Source organism: Alligator mississippiensis, chromosome 1 (assembly GCF_030867095.1).
Source record: "Alligator mississippiensis isolate rAllMis1 chromosome 1, rAllMis1, whole genome shotgun sequence".
NCBI classification, from domain to species: domain Eukaryota; kingdom Metazoa; phylum Chordata; order Crocodylia; family Alligatoridae; genus Alligator; species Alligator mississippiensis.
In genome coordinates this window covers 418,026,737-418,051,458 of record NC_081824.1, presented here as the reverse complement: position 1 = coordinate 418,051,458, position 24,722 = coordinate 418,026,737, and the positions used below count along the sequence as shown (strand labels likewise).

The following is a 24,722-nucleotide window of genomic DNA, read 5'->3' as shown; positions in this document are numbered from 1 at the left end:
GCAAACTGGGCTTGATACCCTTACTCACAGGATAAACCCCTGTAGAATTTGAAAGCAGAATATCCCTTTCTTGAAACAGATATCTTTGAATTGGAGGGTATTAGAGAAGTAACTATACAGAGCAGCAATGTCTTTTCCAACTAGGAGTAAAGAGAGACCAGTACTTGCTTTGAACGCTGCCTAACCAGCTAGCAGTGTCTCTTGTGTTATTAAGTATATTTTGTGTAGATCCTTTCATTATCTAGGGATCGTTATACTGTATCATTTTATTGGAGATGGACACAAATGGAGGGCAACCAGAGAAGCCTGTGAAAAATGGACTAAGCTATCATTTGTACAGTTTTCTGTTTGCTTTTGCATCATCAGCAAAAGTTAAATAATTCAAATTGGAGAGTCAAAGGAAGCAGTATCTCTGCTTTCATATTTGGGGCAGTATAACAGGTCGCCCACCCCAGCACCATCTTCCCTGGTAATCCGTGCCTTATGTGGAGCGCCCTTGGAGTCTTCTTTGGAGTTCTTATGTCCCTCCCTCTACTCTCCTGCCACGTCTTGATGGAAATTATTGCTGATGTTCTTGCGAGCGGGAGACTGCCTATTGTATTTTGTATGTTGGGGCCTTTCGCCTACATGGGCCTGACCCCTGTATTTCTCTAGCTAGGCCTCCCCATCTAAAACTCACTAAACAGGGTTTGACTCCGAGGCTCTAGCCTTTTCCAGTGTCTTGAGCTCCAGTCTGAAGCCCAGCCCCTCCTGTCCCCGAAGCAAGGGCACCGGCCCCACAGCCAGGAGGGCCACAAGTTCAAGGCCAGGGGACAGCCTCGAACTTGCCCTCTCCCAGTCCAAAAGCCCCCCCAAAACCAAACAAAATCGCACCTCAGATGCACCAGGCCTCTCCAGCCTTTCAAGATTGCACCTTCAGGTGCTGGTGTCAGAGCACCACAAACTCCTGCGCCCCCATGGGCTCTAGGACCTAGGTACCCCAAAAGGCCATGCCTTCACTGGCACCAGGGTCTGTGCCCCCAAAAGCCACACTCTCTCTGGCGCCAGGGTCCCCACTCCACTGTGGGCCCCAAAAATGATAATAGCCTCACCCAAACCACTGGTGATACCAGCACCCCTACAACAAGAAGATGTTGTTGCCTCACCTCCAGCAGCAAAACTGCCCTGTTTATATGGTCAGCCCTAGGCTCAAAATGGCTGCCCTCCTCAGGCAGCTGCCAGCTCCAGGCCCTTAAAGTGGCAGGTACCCGCAGTGCCCTGCCACAGGCAGCCATTTCCCAGCTTTTCTTTAGTTTGTGGCAGCCTCTCCATTGACTCACCTGCTTCTAATGACTTTGGACTATCTTCAGTGATAAGCTGTATGCCTAAAACCCCTTTCCAAAAGTGATCTGCAAGGCCACTGCTCTGTCCTCCTAATAACATCTCAAACCTGTCTTGATCTCTGTGGTTAACTGCCGAATGATCATGGTTAAGTAGGTGGGCTCTGGTGGATCTGTTAAAACCACTTATTTGCTTACTTCAGATTAAAAAAAACATGGAAGGCTGTAACTTTTGCAGACAGCTAATCTATGTAGCTTCCTGCCCCACATATACTCATTAAAGCTCCAGTGTCATTCTTCTCCGTCTATCTGTCATCTTGAGTCTTTGGCCCATGTGCCACACCTTGTCCTCTATTAAATTGAAAGCTTCTTGGGGCAGGAATCACATTTGCTATATAACCCAATACAATAAGACCCTAATTTAGGGCTCTGGCCATTGCTGTAAATAGAGCTCCTTGAAAAATAGCCGTGGATGTATGTAAACTAATTTAATAGAAATGTTGTTCTTCAGTTTTTGCAAAAGAACACCTGTTTTGTTTTGTTTTTGTTCAACATTTTACTTGAAAAACTAGGAAAATTTTACTGTTTTAAAAAATGTTCAGGCAATTTTTGGAATTTTTTTCTCTTCTTTTTTTTCTCTCCTGCATCCTTTTCTCCTCCAATTTTTTCTCCCCTTTTCTTTCATTTCTGTCTTGTTTTTTTTTTCTTCTTCACATTCTGGTGCTGTAATAGGTTATGTGGCCAGGTCTGGGACGGGGACTAGAGAAGTAAAGGGAGAGAAAAGAACATAGGAATCTTTAAACTTTTTTGTTTCAAGTTTGCCAAAAAAATAAACAACAACAACAACAGTGATGAAAATATTGAGAACTCCAATAACATTTTTCAAGTGTAAAAAAACTGTTTTCCAAGGAAAAACATTTTTCATGCCAAAAAGTTTGATCATCCCAAAAAAATGCATTTGTTAGTACAGTTTTTGTCACTAAAAATAAAAGATGTCATCACTCTTTTCCCCTTCCAGTCCCTTGTCAACCAGTGGCTCTCTCCGTTGCTCTGTTTCTCTTTCTTTCACACTCTCTCCGTTGCTCTGTTTCTTTTTCTTTCACACACACACACACACACACACACACACACACACACACACACACACACACACACACACACCCCTGATTGATGCATTTCTGTGCACAGCAGAGAGGCTAACACAGAGCTAGGATGTTATGTCCCCACTATTAGCACACACGCTTCAAGCTGCTGTCCTAACTCTGCTTCTCACGATGACACAAAGGTCCATGGGAAACATACACACTTCCCCCTTTCTTTGGCATTTTCTCCAACAAGAAAATTGAGTCTTTTTTCAGCTCTCTAAAAGTAACAAAGAGGCAGTTGTCTTCATCTAGACTTGGCAGGTCCTAAAGAGAAAGAAAAAATTCCATCTAAATATATACTCATATTCTGGTTTTAACATTTTCTTAATATTTATTATATTATGACAGTGCTTGTAGATTCCTGGTAGGAACTGGGGTTCCACTGTGGTAGGCGCAGTCTACACATATACGGGATCCATGTTCCCAGGAGTTTCTTTCTTTTTGAAGATTTCTAATGGTGATTGGGTTCTCATGAAAACTGCCAGATTGGTAGTAAAGGAGAGTAAAGGCTTTTGCTCCTCCACAGACAAGCTATCACATCAGCAGCAGCAATACAATTTTCTCCCCCCTTCTCTACCATTTAGCCTCAGAGCTGAATACATGGGACTTTTGGGACCTGCCCTAGGTTTATGGGTCCCTGTGTGAAGTGTGCTATGCAAGTTCCCCAAGGTGGACTTCCAAAAAACATGTCCCAAGGGGGTGTCAGCTGGTCAAGTTAGAAACATTGATGCCACACTCTTCTTTCAGAAAAAATGAAGGATGCTCAGGTCCTCAGTCTGTGCCAGTGCCTAGAGCAGATACAATACTATGAATAAAATGTAAATGTGTATGTGTGCACAAATGTGCACTTCCTCAGGACCAGGATTTTATTTCCTAAGTATCCATTCTCACATAAATTTACCGATGTATTCACTCCTAAGAATATTTTTATATTAATCTTCCATGCTCTAAAACAGAGGTGTCAAACTCACCCTGGGTCCTGGGCCAGATCTGGACATAGGGGCTCTTCTCAGGCCACATCCACAGGTCCAGCAGCAGCTGCAGCGAGTCTGATAGTGGAGGTATGGGCCCATGTTGAGGCGGTGATGAAGGTCCAGGGCCAGCAGTAGAGGTTGGGCAGCAGTGAGGCAAGCAAAGGCTGTATTTGCACAGCCCTCACTTGCACCCTGCCCCTGCCAGGAACTGGAATCCACTGGGATCCAGGAACCCCACTAGCTCCACACCACTAATTCTGATAGCTTGCCATACTACCAGTGGGATGGATAGAATAGTTCTGCAGGCTGGCTCTGGTCCACAGGCCAGAAAATGGAATTTCTGTGATGTATTTATATCCACTGCATATATATGTGTGTGTGTATTCACACACACACACACACACACACACACACACACACACACACAGTAGATATAAATAAATCAACTTGCATTTAGGACCATATATATATATGGTCTTGGTTCTAGTGACCTACTTTTCAGAAATCAAAGGGTTAAATAAATCAGAGGACCCAATGAATCTATGCCAGCCCAGTGTATTGCTGGGAATTTGGACCTGGTCCACTGCCTCTCTTTGAAGCTCTTACTGCTTTTATATTCGGTTTTTACTAATAGCCTAGTTAACACAAAGCACATTTCCTTCAGAGCCTCTAGTCAACCTTGTATTTCTCTTGTCTTCTATTTGATTCCCACACTGTTCTAAAATTTATTTCCATTAACAGAGTGGAAACGTTGGGGGGGGGAGGTGTTCAGATGCAGAAAAACCCCAATAACATGAAACAAAGTGTTTTGGATTCTGGTCCAAATGTTTAACTCCTTTTAGCATGTTCCCCTGGCAGATGCACCATCATCTGGTCTGGGTTTTTTTCTTTTGATTCTGCATTCCTTTAAGTAAAACTCTTAGCAGGAAAGTGAACATTGCCACCTTTCAGAGAGCAGTGAATTTACTCTGATAATGCTTAAGAGTTACAGTACACTGTGAACTAAAATTATACAGTATTTTGCATTCTGACTAGGTTTTCTCCTTTCTACAAATCATTTTTTGGAGCTTAATCCATGGTGATTTCCTGCTATTTGCATAGTCACGGAGGTGGAATTTTTGTGAGGGGGAGAAAGGAGGTAGAGCTTGATATTTCTTTTCTTTTTTATTAAATACTTACGGCCTGATTCTCCATTGCCTGGTGCCTGGAAAATCAGGAGTAGTTATTGAGCCTGGTGTAGTTATTGAGCCATTATAATTTGGTCAGTTTTTACACCTGCTGATACTAGGTGCAAATGATGATGCAGGGTGCATGTCAGTAAATAATCAAACTCAGTCTGGGAAAATAAATTTAATTAAAATTGAGTTTCTTCTCTCTTGAAATCCCAAGAGCATCTAGTAGGTCTAGCTTCAGCAACATAAGGTTAAAGGAGTTCTCTTATATCTTGGCAACTGCCAATCCTCTGGAACATGGTGTACACGTAAGAGCTCTATGCTGCCATCACACCAAGACCTTCAGCGTGTACACCTACAGAGGAGTACAGAAAAGCAGACACTGCCCTAGACCTACCATCCCCCCTTTAGACCATTGAGACTGAGACCAAAGGACAGACCTCGTCCAGATGTTCAATGCCTCAATAGTTGTAACTCTCGCCAGAGAACAACAGATTAGAGCTGCTGCTGACAGCCTGACACCTCAGTGAGGACATGTTTCTTTCAGGGTGATGCCCCTTAGTCTTTCTCCAACCAAGGAATACCCACAAGGCAAAGGGGAGTAGGGTTTTGGGGCTTGCCTTACTCTGGAGGTTGCAACACTGTGGCATTTTATAGGAGCTATCCTGACACCAGTAGCCTCACCTAACCCTCTAGTCAGATGTAGTTTACAGTCATACCCAGGACCAAGTCCTCTGATAATTAAGGTAGTATTATCCCTATTTTATTATTTAGTATTATCCCTAATTAAGGTAGTATTATCCCTATTTTACTTTGCCCTTCTACATGCTGCAGACATAACTTACAAAAGAACTGAAAAGCCCTGAATACATTCCCAGCACCACGATACTGGGCACTCACGTTTAACATCGTACTGGTATCTCATGACATCTCGGTGTCTTAATGCAATAGCATATCTATAGGTGCACCCATTATGGATTGCAGATTGTAGCTGGGGTTAGGCCAGTTCTGCAGCTAATCTTAAAGACTGTATAGTACACTCAAAAACTAAAATCAAAGCAGGCCTGTAGGCCGCTTGCCTAACCTGCTGGTTTCTGCAGATGGATGTTGCGTCCTGAGTAGCTTCTCAGCCAGCCCTTCCAAACACAGCATAGTCTTTAAGCAGCAACCAAATGAACAACAAACAAAAGCCAAACCCTTCTGCCATGCTCCAGGTATTAAGAGGAGAGCCCTTTGGCTCTGACCCCAGCACAGCACTCTGGCCCCTCCTTAGTAGCAAGCTTGTTCTGCTCGCAGCTTCTCTCCTGCTTGCAAGCTGCTCCCTCACTCTTTTTTGCTTCTTTTCTGCTCTTTCTCCTGAGATTTTAAGCTTGCAATGGGACACTTCCTCATTGTCCAAGTGCCCCGCAGCTCTGAAAAGGACAGATTGCCCTATTACAATGCCCTTATAGGGAGCTCACATCAATATAGGCCTTATCTTGCAAGTCTACGGTCTATGGTACTGAACATCTTTAGTACTAATGCTACTCATTGGAAGGGCTTAGCACCACTCAGTATTTTATAACATCAGGCTTCTGATACAGCCACTTCGAATGAAAGGCAAGGCCCCAAACTGCTGAGGACAACCTCGGTTCATGACTGTTATTATTTCAGCATCTTTTCATATTTAGTAGCATAATGATGAGTGAGTGAGAGGCACGTGCTCCCTGGGCTCTGCCCAAACGGAGGGGGTACCTCACCTTCCTGTCCCAGGTCTTCCCTCCCCTTCTGCACCCTGAATTTTCCCTGCATTAGCTCTAGTTCCAGCAGTGGGGAGGGCAGAGGGCATGTGGGTACAGGTATAGTGGCCAATGGCTTGATGCTAGTGGGGGAGATGTTTCCTCTTTTTTTGCTGTTGGAAGCCAGTCTTTTTTTAGCCACTCAATATGTATGTTGGCACCAAAAAAAAAGAAAGTAACATCTTCCCAAGTAGCAGCAAACCTCTGGCAGCTGTTCCTGCAACATGTGCTACTGCCACTCAGGGAACAGTTATACATCTACCTATATTAGTTTTAATTAAAGGGAAGGATTTCTTGATTGTGTCTCTGCTTATAGAGGGAGCTCATATGGGTTGAACAAGCATGAACGATGCATGCCCCCGGAGGCTGGGGGGGCACAGTGACCACCCGCAGGTGGCAGTGGCGGCATGGTGGAGCACAGAGCTCCTACAGGCAGCCGCTGTGGCAGGCGGTGGGGGTTGCGACCCCCCACAGACACCATTGGCAGCGGCGGTGGTGGCCAGCATTGATTGTCGACTGCCCCCAGACACCACTAGTGGTGTCATCAGTGTGGGGGGGAGGGGTGGCAAGCGGCGATCACTCGCAGGCATCAGCAGCAGCCAGTCACAAGGGGTTCATGTGCACCCGCATGCACCCCCTGTGTGTCGCCAGTAAGCCAGGGACAGAAGCTTGCTATCACTTTTATCTCTGCCCTTTCCATGAACAGCCATGAGTTGCAAGCCAGACAGAGGTGTCCCCAGTCCTGTCCACCGTGCTATATGTTCACCCTGCCCTTGTGTTTATCCTGAAGTGATTTTGGTCATTGTAGCAGAAATGTTTGTTCAACACTCATGCTGTTTGTCAGGACACTTTGTTTTGAAAGCCCCCAGCAATGAAGGCCCAGACTAGATCTGTAGTTTAACTAGGGGTTTGGTGATCAGGGCCAACCTCAGGCACCAACCTTAGAGTTGGTGCAGAAATGGGAGAAGCTGCAGGCATCAGTCTGGCCACTGCTCCTGCTGCCATCTAAGCCACAGAAATAGATTTTTTGTGCCTCTGGCCAAGGCTATATTAGACCTTCTCCTTCAGCTCTGTCTTGGGTATCTGAATCCACCTGCCTTTGCACGGGAGGACAACAGATGATCACACCATTATTGTGATGGACCTGCCATGTGGATCAAGCCTGCTTTCAATAGCCATCATGCTGCATCACCCTTACTTCACAGTAGCATCTGAAAAAGTTTCTGCTAATTTCCCTGTGACCCTTATTAACGTGCACACCTTCCAACTTTTGGCCTATCCAAAGCCAAAATATTGATTGGCACATGCCTAACTAAGCACAAAAGTACCCTCATTCATTTCAATAGGGCCACTTACATGCTTAAATCTAAGCACATTATTAAGTACAGGGGCCTCACTCTATCTTGCTAAGCTGTTTTCAGTTCCTAGGCTTTTTTATTATTATTTTATTGGTATTTTTATGCTTTACAGTGTTTTTATTGCATTTGGTATGAATCACTGCACTGTGACCTGGCAGTGAGAATATGGGTGTTTTATTAAATATAATTACACACAGAAAAGAAACAGAAAAGAAAAGAAAAAAATATGAAATCTGTGGACAGAAAGAATCAGTGGTTGGCCTGTTCCATTTTTCCATCTAATGCAGCTTGCTGCTGATCCAATAAACATGTTGCTGTCATGTCTAGAGCATCTTTTCTCTATCTTTTCCCCTGCAGCATAGGATGTCTTTGTAATGGCAGTGTACAGGAACAATGTTTACCATCTGCCTCTGGCTAAAAGACTGCGACCATTTCTTTCAGATGAAGTTCTTTCATCACCTCAAGACTTGATGGCTATAATAAGCTCTCTGTCTGGCCATATTTTAGGACAGCCTGGAAACCTAAGATGATGCAACATGTGGCACTTTTATTAGGTGGCTTCTCAGTGGCTGGACATGCTGCCTGAACTCTTATTTGCACTGGCTGTTTATTGGTTCCTGGATTGAATTTAAAGGAAGTGGCTTCAATCTGTAAATCCACAAATGCCCTGGGACCTTCCTAGTTAAAAAACTCACCTTTCTATTCTTGCTGTACTGTGTGGACCCTTGGTTTGGATGCTTTTAGTTTAAAAAGATGTTGCTGGTGTTCCCCTGCCTCCTTTGTGGTTGTAAAATTTGGGTCACCCTGAAAACACACATCAGATCCCTGGAAAGCTTCCATCAGTAATACCTTTGGCTGATCTTGGAAGTCTGCTAGGGACATAGTGTGTCCAACAAGAAGCTACTGCACAGTAAAGTCACATGAGAACAAGGTCCATGTAGTGAGGATTTCCTTTTAGGGTAAGGGGTGGATATAGGCAGTTGCAGTCCTACCACCTTTGATTCTTGGTCCACCCATGGTTTAAAAACAACTACTTGGCAGTGACAGCAGCATTTCTATTCAGGTAGCAGTGATGGAGCACCTTACTGAGGGCATAGGAACAAACCATCCCAATGTACAGGAAGACGAGCAAGTATGGCAGAAGACCAGCTTGGCTTAGCAGGGAACTCTTCAGTAAGCTAAAACACAGAAGGGAAGTCTATAAGAAGTGGAAACTTGGGCAAATAACTAGGGAGGAGTATAAGAATACTGCTTGGGCATGCAGGGATGGGATCAGAAAAGCCAAAGCACCACTGGAGTTGCAGCTGGCAAGAAGGGTAACAAGAAGGGTTTCTACAAGTATGTCAGTAACAAGAAGAGGATTAAGGAAAATGTGGGTCTTTTACTAAATGGAGGCAACCTAGTGACAGAGGATGCTGAAAAGTCTGAAGTACTCAAAGCCTTTTTCACCTCAGTCTTCCCAGGCAAAGTCACCACCTAGAGCACAGTTTGGGGAGGAGGTGAGCAGCCAACAGTGGCAAAAGAACAGGTATGGGACTATTTAGAAAAGCTGGACATACAAGTCCATGGGGCTGGACAGGTGCTGAGGGAGTTCACCAATATGATTGCAGAGCCACTGGCCATCTTCTTTGAAAACTCATGGCAATTGGGAGAGGTCCTGGACAATTGGAAAAGGGCAAATACAGTGTCCATACTTAAGAAAGGGAAGAAGGAGGATCTAGAGAACTAGAGACTGGTCAGACTCACCTCAGTCCCCAGAAAAATCATGGAGCAGGTCCTCAAGGAATCCATTTCTAAACACTTGGAGGAAAAGAAGGTGATTAGGAACAGTCAGCATGGATTCACCAAGGACAAGTTATGCCTGACCAAACTGATTGCCTTCTATGATGAGATGATTGGCTCTATGGATGCAGGAGATCAGTGGATGTGATATACTTTAATTTTAGCAAGGCTTTTGATATGGTCACCCACAATAATCTTGCAAGCAAACTAAGGAAGTATGGGTTGGATGAATGGACTGTAAAGAGGATAGAAAACTGGCTGGATCAATGGGCTCACAGGGTAGTAGTCAATGACTCAATATCTAGTTGGCAGCTGGTATTAAGTGGTGTGCCCCAGGGGTCAGCTTTTTTCCATATCTTCATCAGTGACCTGGAAGATGGGATAGAGTGCACCCTCAGCAAATTTGCAGATGACACCAAGCTGTGGGGAGTAGTAGATATGCTGAAGGGTAGGGTTAGGATTCAGAGAGACCTAGACCAATTGGAGGAGTGGGCCAAAAGAAATCTCTTGAGGTTCAATAATGACAAATACAAAGTCCTGCACTTAGAATGGAAGAATCCCATGCATACAGACTGTGGACAGACTGGCTAAGCAGTAGTTCTGCAGAAAAGGACTTGCAGGTTATAGTGGACATGAAATTGAATATGACCCAGTGGCAAACGGCAAATGGTATACTGGGCTGCACTGCCCACAGATCGAGGGAAGTGATTAGTCCCCTCTATTTGGCACTGGTGAAGCCATATCTGGAGTATTAGGTCCAGTTTTGGGCCCCCCACTACAGAAAGGATGTGGACAAATTGAAGAGTGTCCAGTAGAGGGCAATGAAAATGGTTACGGACCTGGAGCACATGACTTATGAGGAAAGGCTAAGGCAACTGGGCTTATGTGGTCTGTAGAAGAATGTGTTATTCTGGATCTTAGGAAGAGGCAGGGAGACTTCTTGGGCATTTTATACATTTATGTACCACAGTGCCAAGTGCTTTGAAAAGTACCAAGCACTGCAATACATACAGTTGTATAAGCAGCGAAATGTGCATCAGCATGCAGAAAATGGCAATGGTCCGCTTTTGAGCTAAAACACAAAGATGTTTTAGTTCAAAAGTGCACTGCCACCATTTTCTCTCCACTGAGGCGCGTTTTGCCACTTACACAATTGCAAGCAATGCAGCGCAGTGCACATCAGCTCACGTGCAGAGCAGACTCAATTAATAGAATCTGCTCCAATGTGCCAGATCTCTGGCACATCGCAGCATGAAAAAGGATGTGTATAAATGCCCCTTGTTCTCATTAAGCCTTTATTGTAACAATCAACCCCTGAATCCAAAATGGTTGATGTATGACAGCACTCTTTAGTAAACCAGTAGCATCCAAATGGAGTAACATAAGTTGTTAGCTTGGACAATTCAACAACTAGAGGAATCTGCCAATACCCTGCCCAAGCATCCAATTTTGTGAAAACTTTGGCTCCTGCAAGTTGGCCCAAGGTATCTTCCATGGAAGGAAGAATGTGTCTTTCTCTGCACATGTATTGGTTCAGCTGTATGAGATCAACACATGTCCTAATCTTACCATTGGGTTTTGGCACAACCACCATCCCAGTACACTAAGGATTGACAGGCACAATGAACACAGGGAGTGCTCCCACCAGCACCCACAGCAACAAACAAGTGGAAAAGGAGACCAATGCCACAGGTGTGGTCAAACCCCAGGACATAGTTTTTCTTCAATCCTTGTAATTACTCCAATTTCTTCTATGCGTGTTCACTCTTCTTTAACTTTGTCCATTAGTAGCAAAGGTACCCGTCTTGGAGTAGTTAATGCATATGAAATGGCATCAGCTGCTAGACGTATCTGATATTCACCTAACATTTTTCCAAGACCAGAAAAGACAGATAGGTATTTGGTTCTGTAGTACTGTGCCAAGGATTTCTGGTACATTATTTCATCTAGTCAATGGACAAGTTGCAGCGTCTGTATGGCCAGTAAACCAAGTAAAGGCACATTAAGACTACCTATCACATAGACTTCCTGGTCTATACATCTCCGCTTCAGAGTTATCTTTGCGTTAAAGGTTCCCAGTACTTTGAGTGTAGTGTTGCCTGGTCCCTGTAGCTGTTTAGTAGAGGTAAGGAGAATCCCATCCCTATGTGGGCTGTAGTAAGAATTGGGGATAGCTGAGACTGCTGCTCCTGTATCTATTTTAAATGGCACTGGCTATCCATTGAGCTCAATTTCTGTCATCCAGACTCTTGGATCTGATGAAGACCCTGTAACTTCATCTAAAAGTACTATGCAATCCTCTGCATCCTGTTCTGTGACTTCAAAGACTCTAGTGGCGGAGCAACAAATTGAAGCATAGTGACCGCTCTTTTTACATTGCCAACATATCTCTTGTGTAGCAGGGCACTGAGCACAACTATGTCCTAGGGTTTGACCACACCTGTGGCATTGGTCTCCTTTCCACTTGTTTGTTGCTGTGGGTGCTGGTGGGACCCCTCCCTGTGTTCACTGTGCCTGTCAATTCTGTTTGTATTTGTTTGTAGTTTCTTTACAGTGTGCATTGCATCCATATTAATTAATGCCTGACAGGAGTGCGAATCACTCCTGATTTCTCTTTGCTGCTGTTTAACTAGCTCTGATTGGCAAGCCTGTGTGATAGCCTTCTGGAGTGTTAAACCGGGGTCCAACTGTAATCTTTGTGAGAGCCCTATGACTAAGTAGTCCCTAATTAGCTCCTCCTGAAACTCCCCATAATCGGCAGGATTCAGCCAATGTATACAAAGATGTGATGAATCTGGCTACAGGTTTTGAAGGCTCCTGTTTACAGAGCTTGAATCTAGCTCATTCTTAAATCACATTTCTTTTGCCCAGAAAATGATCAGTTAATGCTTCTATCACTGCAGCTTATTGCTTTTTAACTTCATTTGTAAGAGGCAATGACAGCACAATTTCATCCACTCTATCTCCCATAAAGTAGAAAAGAGCATGGGCGATGCGTAGGGCAGGCATGGGGGAGGCACATGCCTGCCCCCCTGCCCTGAGCTTGACTGCTGGCGACACTGCTGCGGCATCTGCGAGCAGTCACCGCTCACCACCCCCCTGCCACCGACACCACTGTGGCTGCCTGTGGGAAGTCCCTGCTTGGCCCACCTCCGCCATGATGTCACCATAGCTGCCTGCAGGCGGTCCCCCCTTGCCATCATCACACCTCTGCTGCCGACACTGCCGCCGCTACCTGCGGGTGGTCACCATGCCCCCCCAACCTCAGGAGGCACGAGTCATTCCTGGAAAAGAGTACTCACTTTGTAAGCTTCTGATTGTTTGTCCCTGAAGTGATTAAAATGCCTGATTCATTAAGGCCATATTCCAGGGGATTGGAAATCAAACTGTTCTGGTGGTGCAACTTTGAGCACCTGCATGGTCTCTGTAGCTGGCCTCAGTGCTACACTGGGTTTTGCTGCAGGTAGAGCCATCCCCCATCTCTGCTCTGCACTGGATTCCACCGCTGCTAGAGTCCAACCCATCATTTGAGAATCACCTGTTCAATTTTCTGTTGGTGGCAGGATTCAGCCACTGCTGACACGATGTGTTATTCTGGATCTTAGGAAGAGGCAGAGAGACTACTTGTTCTCATTAAGTCTTTATTGTAACAGTCAATCTCTGAATCCAAAATGGTCAGCTGACCACTTCCTGTGTATGACATCACTCTTTAGTAAGGGAGTTAACCCTTACTACTGCAAAGAAAAGACTGAGATGGGACTTAATAGCACCCTTCAACTACCTGCAGGATGGAGCTAGGCTGCTCTCAATGGGCATGTATAGATGAAATGGGGGCCCTAAACTGAAGCAATGGGTTTTAAAAAATACCGCTTCAATTTAGGGCTAATTAAACCCCTGTGTCGTGCACACACCCCACTGACTTACTTGCCTCTCCAGTGGGGAGGGGAAGGCGAGCTGCTGGCAGGTGGAGCAGTCCCTGGGCTGGGAGGGGTGGGGGCTAGTGCTTCCCTCCACAGCAGCGGTGACCCCCCTTCCAGGCAACATCCACTCACAGGCACCCAGCTCGGGTGGTCCCAGGGAGCACGGCAGCTGTGGAGAGAAGCACCAGGCCCCCACACAGCTCAGGCAGGCAGGCAGGCTCCACGGGGGGTGGGGGGAGATCAGGCTTGCCGCTTTTCTTGGGCAGAGCCTGCCTTCCCGGCTGCTGCCAGGCTGCCTGCATGGGCTTGCTGCCCGGAGCCCAGTGCTTCGCTCTGTGGCTGTAGGGGCAGCAAACTAAAACTCCTTGAAGTTTTAAGAATGGTAATTTGATTTTAAATCTCAAGATTAACTTTCTAACTGTAAGAGCACTTGGACAATAGAACAAGCCTGAAAAACCTATGTCAACGCAGTATTTTTTAGAGAGAGGCTGGACAGAAACAACACATTCTGCATTTGTGCAGGGAAGCTGACTAAAAGAACTTTGAGGTCCCTGCAATTCTGGGTTTCTGTAGCTTTCAACTGCAAAAGCTGACTCAGAAGTTCCTGTTAGCCTTGGTAAGTGGTTTATTTTGGATTATGTTAGTAACTTTTCCATGATTATTATTTTCACAAAAGAAAAGGATGTAACTATGTCTTACAAAATGTTGTCTCTCATAGTTCTAGTTCTCCAACATGAGGGCAAGTCTACAGTCATGGCCCTAAAACCAATTTTAGAGAATACAATATTTTAGTAGACCTGCATGAAATTCCTAGGCACCATGCCACTGGGGAACCTGTAAGCCACACATTTAGATCTATGATGACTGTATGCATGTTTACACTCTGACAGAGTAAATCATAGAAGTTTGTGAATAGAAGCATATCTATTTTGTGCCTTTACCCAAATATAGCCTGCCCATGGATCAAGTACACAGTGACATAATTGTAGAAATTTATCTGCTTGTTGGTGCTTCCACATAAAACATAATGACAGAAAATCCATACCTGGAACCCAAATCTTAGAAGACCTGCCTAAAGGGAAAAAAATTCTATGGAATATCCATGGAAATGGAATTGCGCTAACACTGGGGTCTCTTTGGTGTAGTGGGTCAGTACATCTGGTCCTTAGCCAATATAACTGTAGTTCAAGCCCATCCACTGTTGATCCTCAGAGTCTGTCTCTCCAGTGTGGTTTATTGTCCGCTTTTCAGTTGGAATAGTGGGTGCAAAAAGCTCTAGATAGTTCTGGGCCAGTTTATGACAGGTGTTATATGATATAGCGCCTGTTACAGCAGGAGACTGCTATCATTGTCTACAGTCTAGTTCTATGTTCTCAAGAAAAGCTATAAAATACTCAAATGTTCATTTATCACATCACCTGCCTAGGACCACTTGCAGGCTGGGTCCACACAAGCAAGGGCATGCCTTTGCAGCAGCACAAATAGTAGTGGACTGTACGGCACACCCCTGCCCATAGTCCTGCTGCTCCATGTCCTGCAGGGAGAGCTGGCTGGGGCACAGGGTGCCTCTGTGCAGGGCTAGCCAGCAGGCAGCCTCTGTGCCCCAGCCAGCCAGGTAGCAGCATGTGGAGACAGGGGAGCAGGCAGCCCTGGGCTGCCTGGTCCCTTATCTTCATCCACTGCTGCCCTCCCCACCCAGCGCTGAGGCACCCTGCACCCCAGCCCACCTCTGCTTGGCTGGCTGGGGTGCAGTGTGCCTCAAGATGGGGGAGCAGAGAGCCCTGGATTGCCTGTTCCCCTGTCTCTGTAGTCTGGCCTCTCCCCTCTGCTTGCTCTGGGAGAGCTCCTTCCCCCTTGGCTGCTAGCAGGCAACTCCCTCCGGGCCTCCGGCCTGGAACTTATATGGGAGCCGGGCCCTGCCCCTTCTGCTCAGCTGACCACTGGCAGGTGTGGGTCACTAGCTCCCTCTGGTTACCCTAGCAACCTGCGCCTGGGTAGTTATCACTGCTCTCCAAGTAGCAGGCACCTTAGTGCCCTGCTACAGAGACAAACAAGATTTGTGAGGTGAGGTAATATCTCTTATTGGACCAAACTGTCTAGTTAGGAGAGAGATGCTTTCAGGCTCCAGCATCCCTGAACTTGCACCTCTGAGAATGAAACCCTATAGCAGATACTCCTATTTTCTGAGATTCCAGCATCTTTATGAAAAGTGTACGTACAATGTCTCTGGTCTTTTTCATCATAATCAATTTTTTTCAGGTCTTCTCCAGGAAATAAGCTAATTCTGAAATGAAATGGGAAAAAAATCTTTGCCTGCAAGAGGACCCAAAAACAGCCTAGAGAAGCAAGGTGTATTATTAAAGTTCTATGTCAAGTTTTAAAGCAGCTGACGCTAGTGAGAGCTAGGATAACATACTAAACAGGGTCCATTAGTCTGTTTTGGTATGACTGTTCCAATGTCTGACAAGAGAACACAGTGCAGCAACTTGTTTTCAGGCAGTATATTCTTCTAATTATCCAGTTTTTAAGCAAATTGAATTCCAAGGAAGAAACTCTCCTGGCTTGAAGTCAATGATTCAAATAAAATCATCAAGAGATAAAAAAAAAAAAAAAAACCCCTCCCACTTCTTAGACAATGTATCTGTTAAATTTGTTTTCAAGTATGAAATATAGCAGGTCTATTACATATATAGAAATTATTCATCTCTGACATAGACAAGAAGATGACTATTTGGGCATGTCTACACATGCATTTACACTAGCTTAAATTTATTGTGCAGTAAAAGTTACCACACATTAAGCAGGAATAGGCTGGTGTCTACACATGCAGGCAACCTGCCCCTGTGACCATCAGGTAGAGCCCTTGGGATTAATGTTAGTCCCAAATTGAAGCCAGAGCCAGCTACCAGCACTTGGGACTAACTTTCATCCCAAATTGAAGCCAGGAGAGGCAGCCAGCGAGAAGCCCTGAAGCTGGGCTCAGGCCAGACCCCTAGTGGCTGGGAGGACCCAGCAGGGAAGCTCCCTGGTTTACTTTGCAGTAACATGTCTATACATGTGTCACTGCGCAATAACTAATTGGGTGTAAATTTGATATCTTCATGATGCAGGTATCAAATTCACGCTCAAATCGAAGTAATTTGCCATATTTACTGTGCAGTAGGAGTGTGCACATGTAGACACGTGCCCATACTGTGCAGTAATATTAATAGGGCATGTCTACATGTGCACATTTACTGTGCTGTAACCGAAATTTTCTCACAACAGAAGATCTGTATATCAAAACAGGCAATCACCTTCAAAACCTCAGCACAAAATTGAATCAGTAACTCACGTGTTTCATTCAGTAACATGCTTAACCATGAATAGAAAAAAATAAAAGTCTTTAATTGTCTGTATCATTCTTCTTAATGACTATGTTCTGGAGTACCATAATGGTGATATAGGTTTATGAAACAGAGATCCATCTTCTCTTAATAAGAAAGGAGATGATAACAGTAATGTTGGTTAATTATTGCATGCTATTTCGCTGTCTAAAAGGTATGTGAGTGCAATGCAAACTTAAATTTGGAGAAAGCAAAAGACATTAATACTTAAAACTACATGTATTATTAGCTTAAAAATGAAAGGTTTAGAAGGCAGAAAAGGAGAATAAAAACAAATAAGGCAAGAGAAAAAAATAAAATCAGAGATAGCAGTAAATCCTGGAGAAACATATCACAAAAAAACCTTGAGGTTAATGGGACTATTCACATGTTTAAAGATAAAGAAATGGTGAAGAGCTTACCTGGCTCAGGGTACCAGTGCTTGGACCTTACAAAATCAAGCCCTTGGTAAGCAAAAGTAGGGGTACTGAAGATGATGCAAGAACTAATATTTATGTAATTAAGGGCAAAAAGAAGTGGTTCCAAAATACTAGCAGATTGAAATACCAACATTTTACTGCCACTTTTCACAGTCATATCAAAGCTTTTAAGCATATATCTCACCTGAAGCACATAGATAATTACATTGACCTCAGGCTCGTGCTTCCTCCATCACACCACCCCCATGTTAGATTTTAAAAGCAGTGTTTTAGTGCTGTCCCTTGTGCTGGGCAAGAGATCCCCATAAATACTTGTTTAAAAAAAATAAAATTAATTTGGCAGTGATGACTGTAATGCAAAATACATAAACAACCTTGGGAGCAGAGACCAGAACCCAGGAGGCCCCTTGCCCAAGGGAATTGTGACTCAAGAGAGTCAGGTTCCCTTGAGTCCCTTCTGGCCTCATGACATTTGTGCTGTTTGACGTCTAATGGTCCAGCTTCAAAAGACACCCATGAGAGCAACTTGAACCTGGTCCATTATCTCATTATATCCTTGTATTTCCCCATTTGTCTGTATCTACCTCTTGTCTCTCAAACTTAGATTGTAAGTTCTCTTCTTCTATATTGGTACAGTGCCCACCATAAATGAAGAGCCAGGCCCATGACTAAGGCTCCTAAGTGCTACGAGTTACAAAGCGCTACAAGTAATAAAGATTGGAATGTGCTTAGGTATCTTGCTAAACCAGGTTGTAAATGATGATGTAAGAATCAAGGCACTGGAGAACCAGATCCACTGTATTCCTCTGTTCATTTAAAATATTGCACACTCCTAAAAGAAATCATTAAGTGTTTTATTGAAAATTAATCTGTAGCAAAAGTACAGCAGAAGAGTATGAATTCTGGGGTGGGGGAGTTGGAAGGTTGTTCCGTCTTTGCCTTAGTGCAAGTCTACACAGCTAAAGAAGCTGTACTAGCAGAAGTAACAATCGCAGTAGCCCTGGCTGCCTGGGTTCTACTAGAGGTGAAGGTCCATGCTGAAGTCCATGCTGCCATACTTCTATTGGTTAAAGCTAGTGCATATATGCCAGTAGACCTACTTTTGCTAGGCCCTACAATTGCTAGACATATTCCCTAGCTACAGTACTGGCTGTATGCTTGAGAACAGAAAGATACTTTGTCCTAAAAAGGAGAAAATAAGAGTCAGGAAATGTGTTTTCCAAAACAGAAAGGATTTTGCAAGTATTGTTGTTGTTAAGCAGACTAGAAATGGAATCTTGGACTTACTTGTGTTAAAAGGATTTTTCCATTGTCTTTAACGGGGCCAGGTTTCACCCACATTCCACTTGGCTGCTATGCAAAAGGATACAAAAAAAGACACACTCAGATCCTTTCCCTAAGGAATCTTCATTCTTCTGTTATGTGGCATTCCCTACGTGGGTTTTGGGAATCTTTTGGGCATGTAATATTTCTGTTAGGAGTCAAGAGAAAAAGCATTAGACAATGATCACAAGGGAAGAGGATATTATGGTGATTTGTATGTGATGGTGTAACAGGACTGGGTCCCAGGGGTGTACGTGTGCGCTGATGCCCCCTGGTGGCCAGCTCCGTTTCTAAGATACCCTACCTTTAGTTTTCTCCTGCCATGCCCTGTTCTTATTAACAGATTGGAAAAGGGAGGCTGCCCACAAGTCTTAGAGTGAGCCCTGGTCAGTTCCTGCCACTGGATCCCCTCTCTCTGACTCTGCTGATTGCACCAATCTCTCCAGGTAGGTAGGCCCTCCTGACTTGCACATGCCTCAAGACACCTGTTACCTTATGGGCCAAACCTCCCCTATAGCCATGCCCATGCCTTGGGGAGTGTTTTACATCAGAAGGACACTTGTCCTGAAAGCCACCAGGCCACCTTAGGCCTTTATTTCCTCATTGGGGCTTTTGCTTTCCTGGATTCCCATCTACTCTAGTTGATCCCTTAGCCAAGGCCCACTGTCCCAGACCTGGCTTCTGGGCTCCAATCCCTTATCTTGCCTGTTGGGGCCTTTATCTGTGGCCCACACAAGCTGTGGGCTCCCTGGCCCCAGATTTTGCCTCTTTCTCAGTTATCTATCTTCTTTTTAGACTTGAGGCCCTTTGGCCCCCAATTCTGCCCCTCTCTGGGCTGTCTCTGCCCTTCTTGGTTTCCAGTCCTCTGGCCCCCAAGTTCTGCCCATCTCTGGGCTCTCTCTGCCCCTTCTCAGGCTCCAGCTCCTCCCCCCTCATCTGTGCCTTGAGCCTGACCCAGTGGCGTACCGTGGGTCTCCGGCACCTGGGGGGTCAATGTTTCCATTTGCGCCCCACCCCTCCATCTGCAGCTGATCACCAAGCCAAGGGTCCCCCAGTGGCCGACTGCCAAGTCCAGAAGTGGCAGTGGCAAAACTGGAAGTGGCAGTGGGGCGCCAAGTACCCCTGGAGGGCCGGGGCAGCACCCCCCACCAGCCAGCGCCCAGGGGCATGGCCCTCCCCCTGCCCCCTTGTTGGTATGCCAGTGGCCTGACCCTGGCAGGGCTCAAGGTGGTCACATACCTTTTGGGCACTAATGAGACCTCCAAGCCAGCCCTTTCTAGTCCCAGCCAAACCACCAGTGTAAAACTCTAACCCAAGATAAGCCCTCTGGCTATAACACAACTTCCCCACTGGGTTCAAACACAAACTCCAGCTCCTGGGCTGTATCACTCAGCTCTCCACTACCCAGAGTCCTATTGCCCTGCAAGTCAGCAGCATTCTACTTGCATTACTCCCTGAGTAGCACTGGTCTCAGCCAGGAGCTCCTCTGCAGCTCTCTGGCTGTGGAGCTCTTTCCTCCATGGCTCCCAGAACCAAACTGACCGCTCTGGCTCAAACCTGCCTTTATATGGCTGGGAGCCACATCCCATTTTGATTATGTGATTTCTTGAGCTGCCACAGGTGACACCTGATTTAGCTTGCCATCTCAACCCCAGGGAAACTTACTGCTGCTGGTGTCTGCTATAATGATAGCTCATAGCAGGTCAGTCCCCAGGTACTTGTTCCCTGGCAGCTCATAATGGGCATCTTTCCTCTTCTGAGGCTCTCCCTGCTGCAACTTTGCCCTTAAAGTAACAGGAGCTGGGGGTTCTCTGTTATAGATAGCAAAAGATAAAAAGCATAGCATGGATGAAAAAAAATTAAATAAGCTAAATATTCAAGGGTCCAAACAACATGAAACACAGCATGCCTTCTTTTTTGTTCTCCAAAGGGAGCATTTTTGTTTTCCTCAATGGCTGTTTGTAAGTACAGTACTACCCAAATGGCAATGCAGAGGAACAGAAATGGAGCTGTCTTTTGACACAGGCACACTCTATAATCACTACTGCTTCTGCTTTTTTTTTTTTTTTTTTGGTGCCTCTTGAAATAGGTGTGCTGACTCTAACTCACAATTACTTTGGACTTCTCACACTAGATCTGGAATGGGAGACAACTGTTAGCCCAGTTACCCTTTGTTACCAGCATGATGTTCCACTCTTTTTTGAAGGTTCAGATTCCAAAGTCAGTCTTGAATTGATCATGGCTACTTCTGACAGATATAATTTGGAAATGAACATTACTCAGATAAAAGCTGTTGCACATTTTTGTGGTGTTTATCCTTTTGTTCTGACCTGATAACTGAGTCTTAGCTCCAGAATCACTTCATGTTCTTTAGGTCTCCTTGTTGCCACAGCAGCATATTTCATAGATGTCTGAGGGGACAGCCTGCAGCTCTCTACCATTACTGAATTCCAGCCAAGAAAGTGCCTGCTTTCCTCCACCTGCATATCTGAAATACTAGTGTGGCTCACAAAGATATCCAAAGTAATCCCTTTTTAAAATTAGGTCTTCTTTTGCACATCTCTAGGTCCTCTAGGACATAGCCAGTGACACCAAAATCCAAAGACGGAACACCTACACACTGCATTGTAGCCCAAATGCAGACAAAAAATTAAAGTCTATTATTATTGCCTAAAAGGTTGAGAGAGAAGCAAGCAGCTGTGTTAATCAGGTAGAAGGCAGGCCACAGGGTAGATTTGCACCTTATGACTAAATCAGAGGTGCATAGGGTTACAGTAATCTATGTTCCCTTTGCCACCTCATCCAAATGAAGAAGGTAGAAATCTAGGGTGTGTTTATGAGAATGACCACTACCAGTTTTCACATAGAGGCATTCATTTCATCATTGTAGTCAAAAGCAGTGCTTGGATGAAGGTACCTGTGATTTGATTACTATCATCAGTAAATGGATTCTCTGCAAGACATCCTTTTTTCAGGATCTTTGCCTGCCACACATCTCAGGGTGGGTGTAGAGCAGCCTACAGCCTGCTTGTAGAAGCCTGCTAAGTGCTCGGAGGAAACAGTTGCTAATGTTTATGTTCCACATTCTTCCATTGCTCAATACCCAAATATTTCACAATGCAGATCCAGTTTCAAAAGTTCATTTAAAAAGAGCTGTTGTTCCAAGCTCAGTTTCCTGTTGCATACAGACTGAATCCCTGACTGGGCTGGCTGCAGCATTTGACTCACGACTCACAGAAGATACTACATTGCAATGTGTAAAAGGAAATGTATAAGTGTGCTTCTTAAATTAGAGTCACTGTACATTATTTATTCCAATGAGAATACCCTTTACTTCTACATTAGAAAGCATGCCTTATATGCAGGATTTGGCCCCTAGACAACCTGGGACCAAATCCTACAGATCTTAGCACTTACTCATGCCAAACTCCTTTACACTTCTGTCAGAATAGGGCCTGAGTAGACTGAAGCATTTGGTCCTTGAGTTCATTCCCCTGTAAAATACAAGTTGAACTCTGACTTGGATAATAAACTGCAGTTTCCTTTGTAAACAATCCCGTTTGTGGCTTTCTCTCCAGCTATATATTAGGAGACTCCACCAATAAAAAATATAGCTTAATTCTTGACTGAATTGTTGGCTAGTCTGGTATTTGAGAAAGTGGTAAGAAAGTCATGCATATAAAGTTCACAGGAAGTTAACTTTTTTTAATTCCCTTGGGAACTTCCAATGAATTATTGTTAAAGGCACCATTCAGCAAAAAAGTCTGGGCATGTAAGAAGTCCGATACAAGTTGTATACTCTATTGACTTCACTTAAGTTTCTTTTGAATTATACTAAATATAAGTGAGAACAGAATGAATCTTAATGGCTTCAAATCTGTCTCTTTGTTTGTTCCTATTTTTATTAGGACTACAAGAAATTGGACAGTTTCTCCAGTTATGTTAAGTCACAGAGAGAGAGAGAGAGAGAGAGAGAGAGAGAGAACAATAAATTATGCTCTTAGATACATCTCTGCAACTCCCAGGGGCCCAGTTTTTCTCTTACTCCCATTAGCATAAACCACAGATGTATCATATCAACTTGAATGGGCTGCAACAGTGAAACAAAAGGCAAAATTAGTCCTACTTTTTTTTCCAAAAAGATTGTATGAAAAGAATAATACCAATGTTTTTGCTCCAGGGCTTTTTATCCCCAAGTGCTGCAGCGTGTGCATCAATTCTACTGGGAAATCAAACTCGCAGTAAAATTAAACTGTGTTTCCCAATATTATTTGTACCTGCATCGAACTCTGGATGCTTAGGGAACTGAAAAATAAATGTAATGGTACCCAGTTTAATATGGCCTAGTGAACCAGTGGATGGATGACTTTGTAAGGAAGCTTACTGCCTGCAGCCTGCATGTTAACATGGCCAGTTACTTCTCAAGCCTAGGGAGGGCTGCTGCTGTCACTCCCAGGAGGTGTCACTAGAAGGCAATCCTGTTAACAAGTGTGCCAGACTTGTATTATGGACAAAACTTGTTTAAAACATTTTTATGAATTAATGTGATTTTTTTTCTGTACTGTGCTTTGTGATATTGGAAGAATGTGGGCACAAGTGAGAGTTGTTAACTCCTCATAGGTTATTATATATCCCAAAGAAACCAGCGCCTCAGACTGCAGGATTTTACAATCCTAGTTCTGCAATCTACAGACTTGCCAAGGCACTGAAAAAGTCCCACTGTGTGATCATTCTCATTTTGTATGAGAAAAGAAGAACAATACCTTACCTTACATTATATACTGTGTGGAGAGGGGAGGAAAATTTATACCTCAATAGGGACTGTGATAAAGGAGACTGAGTTCTAGTCCCACCTCTATCTCTATCCTGTTGTAGAGCTTAGCTTTAGCCCTCTGTTTCCCTCCACACACCCCTTTTCTCTCTCATGAATTTAAATTGTAAGTTCTATGGGGCAGCCTTTGTCTGATCTTGGTTGAGCTCTCTGGGCATTACTGCGTGACAGTGATTCTTAAGCAGGGTACTGTGGCACCCTGAGATGTAAAGATATCCTTTTAAGGGTGCCGTGCAACTGTTAGGTATGTGAACACCTACAAATGATTCACAAGATAAACCGAGAGATTTCAAATAGAAATCCACAGCATCAGTGATAATCTAAACTGTTGTGATCTTTTGGAGTTCTTTACAACAGAAGACTTGCTCTATTATTTTTCATAGTCAAGAAATGAGTGAAAGCTAAGAGATGACATTATCTATGTGTGCCTTGAGTCTAATAAAGGGCACCTTGAGTCTAAGAAGGCTGAGACCCACTGCAGTATCAAAATGGAAAGGTATATGCCTTCATCTCTGCATTTATTAAATCATTTTGAATCTAGCACTGGTAAACATCTCTCTCTCTGGTTGGGTCTGATGCCCCTTTACAACATAGCATAGGAAAGCTACTTTCCAAATACACCATAGGACAAGAATTTGACATTCCATTCCTTTTCATTTTCTCAGGATTTATTTTGCTTGGTTGGGAAAACATTTTCTATTTGAATAAGCTATTGTTTATTTATAATTTGTTATTAGGTATGTGACATATTTAGCATGTGCTGCACAGCAGGGGAATAGTAATAAGCTGGAGAGCGAACAGCTACTCTGTGGAGAAGCCAGATGGCTTGTTCTTCTAAAGAGCCTTTGAAAAATACTTGGTTCATTTGTTGTTCATATTCTCTTTTGTCCCTAATATCCAAGGGTCACAAAACCCAGATTATCAAATGATTCACATACCAGAAAAATCACTGGGCCATATTTTGCTCTGGTTTATGGCTTCCATTGAAGTCAAAGAGAGGTAGGTGTTTCTGTTCAACAGCCAGAGATAGAATATAGAAGTTGAGGCTGGAGAGGACCTCATGGATCATTAAGACCAACTCTATACATTAGGACAGAGCCTATTCTCACTAAAGGCAGTGTCAACAAGAACTAGTTACTTTCTTCTGAATGCTGTTTTGTCTCTTCCTGCAAGTGTCCACTAGTTGCTATTCAAATGCATCTCAACAGGATGCTGCATAGCTTAATTCAGTGTTGTAGCACCCTGGAGTGCCTTGAGATCTACTCAAGGGTGCCTCAGGGTGTCAGGCAATATTAGCACTGTTACGTGTGTAAAC

The 24,722-nt window shown here is 44.3% G+C and overlaps 1 long non-coding RNA gene across 1 annotated transcript in view; it reads right to left on the bottom strand.

Moving 5' to 3' along the window:
- Positions 1-1,792: 1,792 nt before the first annotated feature.
- LOC109284111 (uncharacterized) overlaps positions 1,793-24,722 on the bottom strand; it is a 47,793-nt gene continuing 24,863 nt past the window's right edge. Inside the window, exons 3-5 of the long non-coding RNA XR_002091433.2 lie at positions 20,242-20,387; positions 18,541-18,606; positions 1,793-2,078 (exon numbers count right to left, since the gene is read on the bottom strand). This is a non-coding gene — a long non-coding RNA (uncharacterized LOC109284111). The remainder of the gene's footprint in view (positions 2,079-18,540; positions 18,607-20,241; positions 20,388-24,722) is intronic.